Source organism: Peromyscus maniculatus, chromosome 21 (genome assembly GCF_049852395.1).
Source record: "Peromyscus maniculatus bairdii isolate BWxNUB_F1_BW_parent chromosome 21, HU_Pman_BW_mat_3.1, whole genome shotgun sequence".
In the NCBI taxonomy this organism is placed as follows: Eukaryota; Metazoa; Chordata; class Mammalia; order Rodentia; family Cricetidae; genus Peromyscus; species Peromyscus maniculatus.
Window position 1 is genome coordinate 21,058,378 of NC_134872.1, and position 9,317 is coordinate 21,067,694.

Below are 9,317 nucleotides of genomic sequence, written 5' to 3' on the forward strand. Positions count from 1 at the left end.
TACATCCAAGCTCAAAACACACAGGGTCTCTATGAGATGAGAGTAAGAAGCATAATTTGCATGCCAGATGTTCTTGATTCATAATTGTCATGCAGGAGTCGGGTCATTTATAAAAATTCTGAGATCGACCTTCTGTCCACGTGCCTTGTGTGTTGCTCTCATAAAATGCCTGAATCTGGGTAAAAGAGGGAGATTTATTCAGTCCATAGTTCTAGAATTCAAGCAGCATGGCATCACATCCTGGCTGCATCCTCTGAAAGAGAGCTGGCCCCAGAAGAAGAAGGTGTGCAAGCAAGGAAAAGGCCAAGGAGGAGCCAGGATCAGTCCTTTTGAGAATACTGATCCATTCCTAAGAGACTCCCAAGAAGCAGCAGTTACCTTCTGCTAAGCACCATCTCTGAAGTTTCTACAACCTCCATCCTGCATGGACCAAGCATCCTGCACATTTTCTCTTAGGGCACAAGTTACCTCTAAACCATATTCCAAACCGATGCATTAAATGTGCAGGGTGCTTATCTTATCTGTCACTAATGTGATTACCAGTCCTAGATGGGACACACAGGACCACCACGCAATGACATAGAATATTGTCTTAGGGAAGACAGCCCAGTTAATGCTTACTAGAGAGAATGTTAGGCATCATGGAGTGATCCAAGCACCATGGAGACCAGAAAAGAGGCATGAGGAAGAATTTCCACGTGGGCTTAGGAGTGAGGATCTTCAGAGATCTTAATAAGCTTGGTCTCTGTGGAGCGGGGGTGGCAGAAGCTGGCATGGACAGACTTCAGGAATGAGTCAGGGCAGCTTTTCAGCGATTCATTTCACTAGTGTGAGGGAGCTGCTATCAGGCAGGTGGAGAGCTGAGTGGCGTCTTCTTAGCCAACCACCAGACTTACAATTGGTGCAAAACTGGATCTAAGAACGTCCAAGAATTACATTCTCCTCTGCTAAAGATGTATCTTCAAATATACTACCATGGGTCTTTCCTTCTATCCTCAGTTGTCAAACTCCACTAGTGTCCCAGAAATACTTGGAACTGGCTTTCCTGCTGCAAAGGACATGGCGTCATCATAGAAAAGACTCTCGAATCTGACGGGTGAGCCGGAAAGATGGATGCTACGGCTTGGGTACAATCTCAGAAGAAGGGAGGGAAGCTAAAGGAATCTGGTAACCCACTCCCCACCCCTCACCCCCGCTCTGGAGCTGACAGTGCTGGGCTCGAATCCTGCCTTCACACTTGTTTGTTATGAATCCAGACATTTCTCTGCCTACGTTGGCCTGCGGACTCCTTACCTGGGGGATGCACATGACTCTATCTTCTCCAGTAGACCTGAGTGAGGAATAAATGCATTAACAAAACACCCAACCCCAACCTCATATACAGAGCGGGTCTACCAGGCAACAAGAGCTCTTGGTAGCTGTTTTCAGAGACCTGTTTACAAAGTCACCATTTAGCTGTCTGCCAAAATTCCCGTGGAGAAAATGACTGCTTCAACTCCGCTTCGTGTGCTCTGGGGAGATCTGAGTAATTGTCAGATCACCTCTTTCAGACAGCCCTGCTGATTACATGTTAGTTTATACCTTGAGTTCTCACCACAGGTTTATGGCTATAACTGCTTTCCAGCCAGGGTTTGGAAGCCAAGTTTAGGACTGTTTGAGGCTAATGGGAAGAAATGAAAGCAACATCTCATGGTAGCTGTTCATTCTCTCAGCTCCAGACCATACCTAGAGGGGCCATGGTCCACAAAGCATGGTGACGGGCAATTGAGATTTCCTCTAAGGCAGTGGTTCTCAACCTTCCTAACGCTTGACCCTTTAATATGGTCCCTCATGACCCCCAACCATAAAATTATTTTTCTTTCTACTTTATAACTATAAACTATAATTTTTCTGCTGTTATGAATCATAACGTAAATATTTGTGTTCGCCAATGGTCTTAGGTGACCCCTATGAAAGGGGGTTCAACCTCCCCATATGGGCTGTGACCCACAGTGTGAGAACCACTGCTCTAAGAAAACTCCATCCTTTTTTCTCACAGCAGCACTGATTCTCAGGTCCAAGTGCTTGCTGGTTTCTTAGTGATGCTCCATCTTCCCTGACTTTCAACCCCACATAGTGTAAGAATCTGCTCCTAGTCTTGAGCAAAAGTCAACAGTAGCCATCAGTGTTCCTTAGGTATAGTGGCTCATCCAGACCTACACTGGCCCCATCGTGATGAATTTAAGGGACTTGGAGTGAAGCTCTAGGTCAAATGTTTGCTTAACTTGGATGGATCCTGACTTGTGAAAGGACAACTTGGACTTCTGGGGATCCTACTCAGAGCCTAGAAATAAATCCAACACAAGAGTCAGCAAAATCTTGGGCAGATAAAGTTTAACTCCAAGTGAAGAAGTCAAAAGAGCTTCCAGGACACTCTAGAGATGAGATTCCCAACTGTGTTTGAGTTGGTTCAGCCTGGGTTCTTGTCATTTTCAGTAGCATGAGTTGTAACATAGGCAACATTTGAGGGCTCTGAAGTCAATACCAACATTTGAGATCATGTCCTGATTGTCCCCAAGTTACTGCAGACCTCACGATGGACACTGGATTTGTATGTATCTGTTATTTCAGTGCAGGTCGGACACTATTAACAAAGCACCACAAATCCGGTGGCTTATTAGCAACAGAACTGTATTCCTCATAGTTCTGGGAACTGAGGGATACAGTATAAAGTTCCAACAGATTTTGTGTCTTTTGAGGGCCTGCTGCCTGTGTCAAAGGCAACGCCTCTCCCTGTGATGTTGGACAGAGCCCATTGTCGGGGATCTCTTAAATAAAAGGTACTGATCCCAGTGTGAGGGTTCCCCTTCATGGCCCAATCACCTCCCTAAGAGTCCTAATACCATCGCCTTGAGGATAGAATTTTCACCTTGACGGTAGAATTTCAACATACAATTTTAAGAGACTCAGACATTTGAACAACATCATCCATTACAGAAAAATTTCATTGGCCACCTCCAAGAGACAAATTGGAAAGAAATCAAAATGCTTTCACTTGAATGCATAAGGCATTATGCCTTAGGAATAATCTCATTTAAATTTCTTGCCGGCTAAACAGCCATGCTCATTTTGCAGGTGTATTCTCATAAAAACAGTATGCATATAACAAAGGTCACAATGATCTTGTGAATCACGCTCATCTCAGGGGTGCTAGAGCCCCACTTCTATGATGAAGAAAACCCCTGTTGCCGCTACAGCCTGGAGCAAAGCCTCCTCCTCTTCCTGGAGCTGAATCTCTACAGTTCTGTGAGCACCATGTGATGCCATCTTGCAACCAAAAAAAAAAAGGTTTCCTTGGTGGCGGCCCAGATGTTAATTGCTTCAACAGTAAATGAATCATAATTTGTACCAGAGCTGTTGCTGTAATTACAACAATGAAAAAGCCGGAGCTTTTAATTGTCTGCACTTTGCTAATAGACCTCAGGCTTGTGGGCTAAAGCTTAGAAGCTGGGCCCGCATTTTTACTTGGTCATCCACGTGTTCCCTAAGGACCAACCAGGTAAGCTATATCTCGGATGCAGAGTGATCTCTGCCAGAGCCCCCGGGGTTCTGCATCCTTTTGTGTCCTTCACACTTTGGGTAACAACCATTCTGCAGAGGGAAAGATAAAGGCCAGGCAGGAGCAGATGCTTAAATGATGCCATTGTCAACTACCACTCTTCCTTGCAAACTGGCATCCCCAAGGAGGGACTTCCCATCCCTCCCCACTTCCCTCCCTTCCTGCCTGCCTTCATTTCCTCACCCTGTCCCTCTGTCCCTCCTTTCTCCCCTTCCTCCCCTTTTCTCTCTTTTGTAGTAAAAGTTCTAAAGGGCTTGGGAATTTTCTTAAAGAATTCTGGCCTCATCTTCAACCCCTGGGCCCTCAGCCCATAGTAGGCACTCACCAGGTGTTTCTTAGATTACTGGTTAGGGAAAAAATGGATGGGTGCATTTCACATGATATAAACTACATCGGCTTTAACTTAGAACCAAGATATTTTATAACAGGTAGAATCCACTAATGCACCAATCCAATTATCATCATCATCGCTGTTAACACAAGTCTCTCAAAATATTGGTTACAGTTTTTAGGCACAGATAGAAATACCTGTTTATTTTGCACTAAACATATTATTCATTGATATCTCCTGCTGATCCAGGGGTTCTTAAAGAAGAGTACAGGTACCACTCTCATCCTCCTAAGCCTAGAATGAATACAGAGCCCTACTATGTCCCCAAAGTAGAAATGAGGCAAATACCACTTGAATATATTATTTCACTTCAAACTGCCTTAGTTTGATTTCCTAGCTATGTACTAATACAGCATACCTCAACCTTTTGTGCATTTCCATTCAAGCCCATCAGAAAATGTCCACAGTCTCAGGAAAAAAAGGTAAAAGCTCATCAGTAGTCTTAATATGGGTGTATCTTGGCTAAAGGAGCCAGGTATGTGGCACCCAGTTTATTTTCAAGCACTGAAGACTTGGAGGATGTTGAGAGAGAAGGCTGAAGTATAGACAAGTGAGCCAATGCATCTTCCCTCTATGTCCTCAGTGGGGTGTGTGTCCAACCTTGTTAGGAATGACTTGGCCAATTCCAGCCCCTGCTTTCACTCTAATCTATGCCTCTGTACAAACAGAAAAGGCATTCTAGTCATAGGTCAGCATAGGAGAGCCTCTTTCTAGGTGCCTGAGCTAGGAAAGAATGCCAACTCTGCTTGATGCGGGCATGCCAGATGCCAGCCTGTGCCCACAGGGACCGCTGAGAGAGCAGAGGATGGACTGTGTTTCAGGTCTGCATCCCCTGAGCCAGCACCTTTGTGAAGGGGAGGGAACCACACATGCACACATGGCCTCCTTGTCCTCCATGAGCAAAGGGAACATGGCACAGAGTCAAAGTGTGTGTTCCAGATGCAGGAGGTACAGTCAGGTATCCATCATTCAACTGAAGATCTAATTTGAAATCCATAAAGCAGAAAGTGAACCAACAGCACAAACAGGACATGTATACCACGCGGAAGCTCAGGGACCATCCCAGAAGAGGGGAGCTGTCAGCAGATGGCTTCTGTGACAGGAACAGTCAGTTTTCCTTAAGCCTGTGACCGTAGATTGTCAACCTTCCTCCAATGGATGGCTCTGCGCTGCTGGTGACTTCATAGGCAGTACAAATTGGACTTAATAGATTATTTAAAAAAAAAAAAAAGGAAAGAAAGGAAGAATATAAGAAATTGGGAAAGGGTGGGGATCTGGGAGGAGTTAGGAGGAATGAGTGGGGGTGAATATAATTAAAAGCATTGTATGCATGTATGAAATTATTAATGAAGTAATAAAAATATGAAAATAATATAAATTAAATTTTTTCTCATAAAATATACCAATGTTATACCAGTAACATTAATTTATTATCCGTGTAGATTTTTTTTTTTTTTTTTTTTTTTTTTTTTTGGTTTTTCGAGACAGGGTTTCTCTGTGTAGCTTTGCGCCTTTCCTGGAACTCGCTTTGGAGACCAGGCTGGCCTCGAACTCACAGAGATCCGCCTGCCTCTGCCTCCCGAGTGCTGGGATTAAAGGCGTGCGCCACCACCGCCCGGCCCGTGTAGATTTTTTAAAGGAAAGGAAACAAATTATTTTCCATTTTCTTAGATGCTTGCAGAATCAAATATATAGAAGAGCACTTGAACTTGATTGGTTTTATGGTTTGAATAGGTTGGGACCCATAAATTCATGTGTTTGAATGCTTGACCCATAGAGAATGGCACTATTAGGTATGGCCTTGTTGGAAGAAGTGTGTCACTGTGGGAGTGGGCTTTGAGTTCTCATATGCTCAAGTTATGCCCAATGTGGCACACAGTCTCCTTCTGCTTTCTGTGGATCAAGATGTAGAACTCTCAACTCCTTCTCCAGCACCATGTCTGCCTGCATGCTGCCATGTTCATCATGACGATAATGAACTAAACCTCTGAAACTGTAAGCCAGCCGCAATTAAATGTTTTCCTTTTGAAGAGTTGCAGTGATCATGGTATCTCTTCACTGCAATACAAACCCGAACTAAGACAGTGTTCGTACATCAATTTCCTAGATTTTATATTAACTTTTAATTATTTCTCCTTTCCAAAACTCAGTTTTTACGAGATATATCATTTCATCAGCCCAAAGAGTACAAAATCACATCATGCTATGATTTTTTTTAATTCAAATTTTTCTTGCTATCGAGAGCAATTTGTGCTCCCTTTCCTGTGACTCCACCATTTGATTTGCTTTTATTTATTTGATTTTCTTTCCTATGGATGTGTGGGAAATAAAATATTATTTTGAATTCTTTGCCGGCAACAGGCACTGGAAATACCTTTCTTTAGCCTGAAGCTTATGCTTTAAGTTTGTGGAGTCTTTGCTAGTGACAAATGCACTATGTCAGTGTTTCATGGTGTTCTATGTGTACTTTGCAAGACTTTAAACTGCCTTTCTCAGTTGAGGCCCCGATGCCATCCAGCACTTGGAACACACTTTTTCTCTGTAGTCTGTGATTACAGTGCTTGGATGGTTCCTCCTCTCTCCAGAGATCTGTCAAGGACCAAGTTCCTGTGCAGTCATGGGTCTATTGCTGTGGCTTTTCCATCTCTGTGTGTCTCTCTCTCAGCACCAATGACCAACTAACTCTTTAATAAGTCTCAGGAGAGATCCCATTGATGCCTAGAATGACATCATCATTTAGGTTAAGGTGAAGCCCTGTAAGGCGGGCCCCACGCTCAACCCGTGATGATGTGGTCTATCTGCATTGCTTGAATTCCTTCCAGTCTATCAATCAGCAGATCCAGAAAACAGGGCTTCTAGAAAAGCGAGAGGGAGATAGACACGGACAGAAAGACGCTCAAATGGGAAGCAAAAATGTTATTTCCAATTACTCACTTATTTTCTAGTCTTGGCTCTAAAAGTGTGTGTATTTATTCAAGACCCAACTATTTCAATATAAAATGTGTCCTCATAGCAATTCTGCACTAACCCTTACCTTAAATCAGAACCGGAAGCAGAACTAACCTTTATTGGCGCATGTGGTAAGTTGTTGCTAACAAATTGTGCCCCATTAGGCCGCATAACCTATGTTATTTCCTTAAAATACAGGTGGGGGAAAATGAAGGTAAAGAAGGGAAGTGATTTGCCCAAGGTCACGGTTAAACAACTGGCAAGAGCTAGTTCCTTGTAACTGGTACTCGATACCTTCCATTCTATAGAATAGACCACACTGGAACGGGACTGTCCGCATCTGAACGGAGAGAGTGAATCTTGCTTTACCCCTCCATTCTCAACCCCCCCCCCCCCAGCACAGTGTCAGTCACACAATAGGCTCTCTATCAATATCTGTAGACAAGGTTGAAGAGGCGCATGCCGGCTGTGGTGGGGTCTGTGGTTTGTGAGTCATGAAAGGTCTGAGTGGCTTATTTAGCTGTGTAGTGGAGAAGAATCCTCACCTCACTTCCTCTGAAAGCCACGCCAAGCCCCTTCCCTTCTTAGCCTCGAGGGATGGACCGGGTTATGCACACACAGTCACGGATTTCTTGCTGTTCAGATCCCTAGGGTGGGCCAGCAGAACGGAGGTTGGCGAGGCTGGACATGCAGGGCTTAACCTCTGCAGCGCTTCCAGCTGGGACCTTTGCTTCCAGCCTGTAGGGCTGACCTCCCACACCCCAGATAATCTCAGTAGTCCGGCTTTGCATTTTCGAAGCGTCAACAGCAGCAGCCCTCCCTCCTCGTGAGGCTGTGGTGCTAAATCTGAAAATTGTTTTGCTGCTCAGCTCCGCAGAGATTGCTGCTGCTGCCGCCATGGGGATTCCCAGACAGCCCAGAGCCCCTTGCTGCTGAGCGGAGTTCCCCCGACATGAGAAGTGAGTGGGCCATGGAACTCATTGGTCTCTGGGGGGCTGTCTACATTGTGACATCTTGCCTGGAGAATTGTTGGGCTATTTTGCGGGGAGTAGATAGGGGTGGCATGCAAGAGGGAGGTTATAGTATGTTGAAGCTGGTTGGGGAAAACATGTTTCACAGTTTTAAATGGACTGAACAACAATGGCGTCATGGCCAACCCCAATCTACAGCCTCCTGGGGTTAGCAAGTTTACTCAGCTTCAGAGCTACTCAGGCCCCAGAGCGGCTCTGTCCCATCAATGAGGTAAAAAGTTTCCATCTAAGAAATGACCTGAAGGTGCCTCACATTCTTCCTGCTGGGAACTCACGTTGGTTACCATGGCCTTGACCTTGGCTTTGGCGATTGTCTTATTATGGTCACTGATCCAAATTCTGACATGGCTACAACTTCTTAGAAGCTCTGTAGTGTCCCACGCCTGTGCCTGTGGCTTCCAGGACAACTCTTGCCACCAGCCCTCACCACATTCATTTACTGTGCCTTTCTCATTGTCTCCACAAGCATTACCTTGTTGAGTCGTCACATGACTTGACCTATAACCCTATGGCCTCTTTCTACAATCCACTCATGAACTCAACAGTCAATTTCTAACAATGACTACTTTCCAGATCCTCTTTTAGGCAGTAGGATAAAATGATCAGTAAGTGAAGTCCCTGCTATCAAAAACCAGTATTCTAGAGGTGAGAATGGGGAATCCATACATAGATAAGGAGCTATTAGAGTAACACCTGGAAATGGTGAGCTGCTGCCATATGAAGACAAGACAAGGTAAGGTCGGAGCTGAGGAGTAACACAGAGAAGAAAGGGCATCACTTCCCACAAAGGCATCAAAGAAACAGGGAACACTTGAAGGAGGATTAATGAGGGGTGGGGGACGATGACTTGTGTGAAGATCTAAGGAGAAAACATCCTGGAAAATGGAAGTGGCAAAATGTGTGAGTGAAAGTGAGGTGATGTAGGCTGGGGCACCTGGAAGAGAGATAAAGGAAAGTGCGGCTGGCGATGAGTAGAGGGTCAGATCATGTGACCATCTGAGGCCACAGTGAGACTTTCTGACTTTACCCCAAATGTGTTGGAAGGCTGATGGAGGGCTTCAGGTAAACCAAGATGGAGAGCAGTGTGAGAGGGGATCCTGTTCGAAGCACATTATTCCAGGAATTTACTACTAAATTAGAAAGGGGTGTGGTGGAAAGAGGGGAATCAAGGATGATTCCTCGGGGTTTTGTTTTGTTTATTTTTTTCCAGAGAATACAGGAATGAGAAACCCAGTGTCTAAATGCGTGCTCTACAGAGAATAAGCCTCTCATCCCATTAGAACTCAGCAAGACTCCAGATACCATCAGCTGATACAATGCCCAAGTTGGAGACATGAGCACAGGAAGG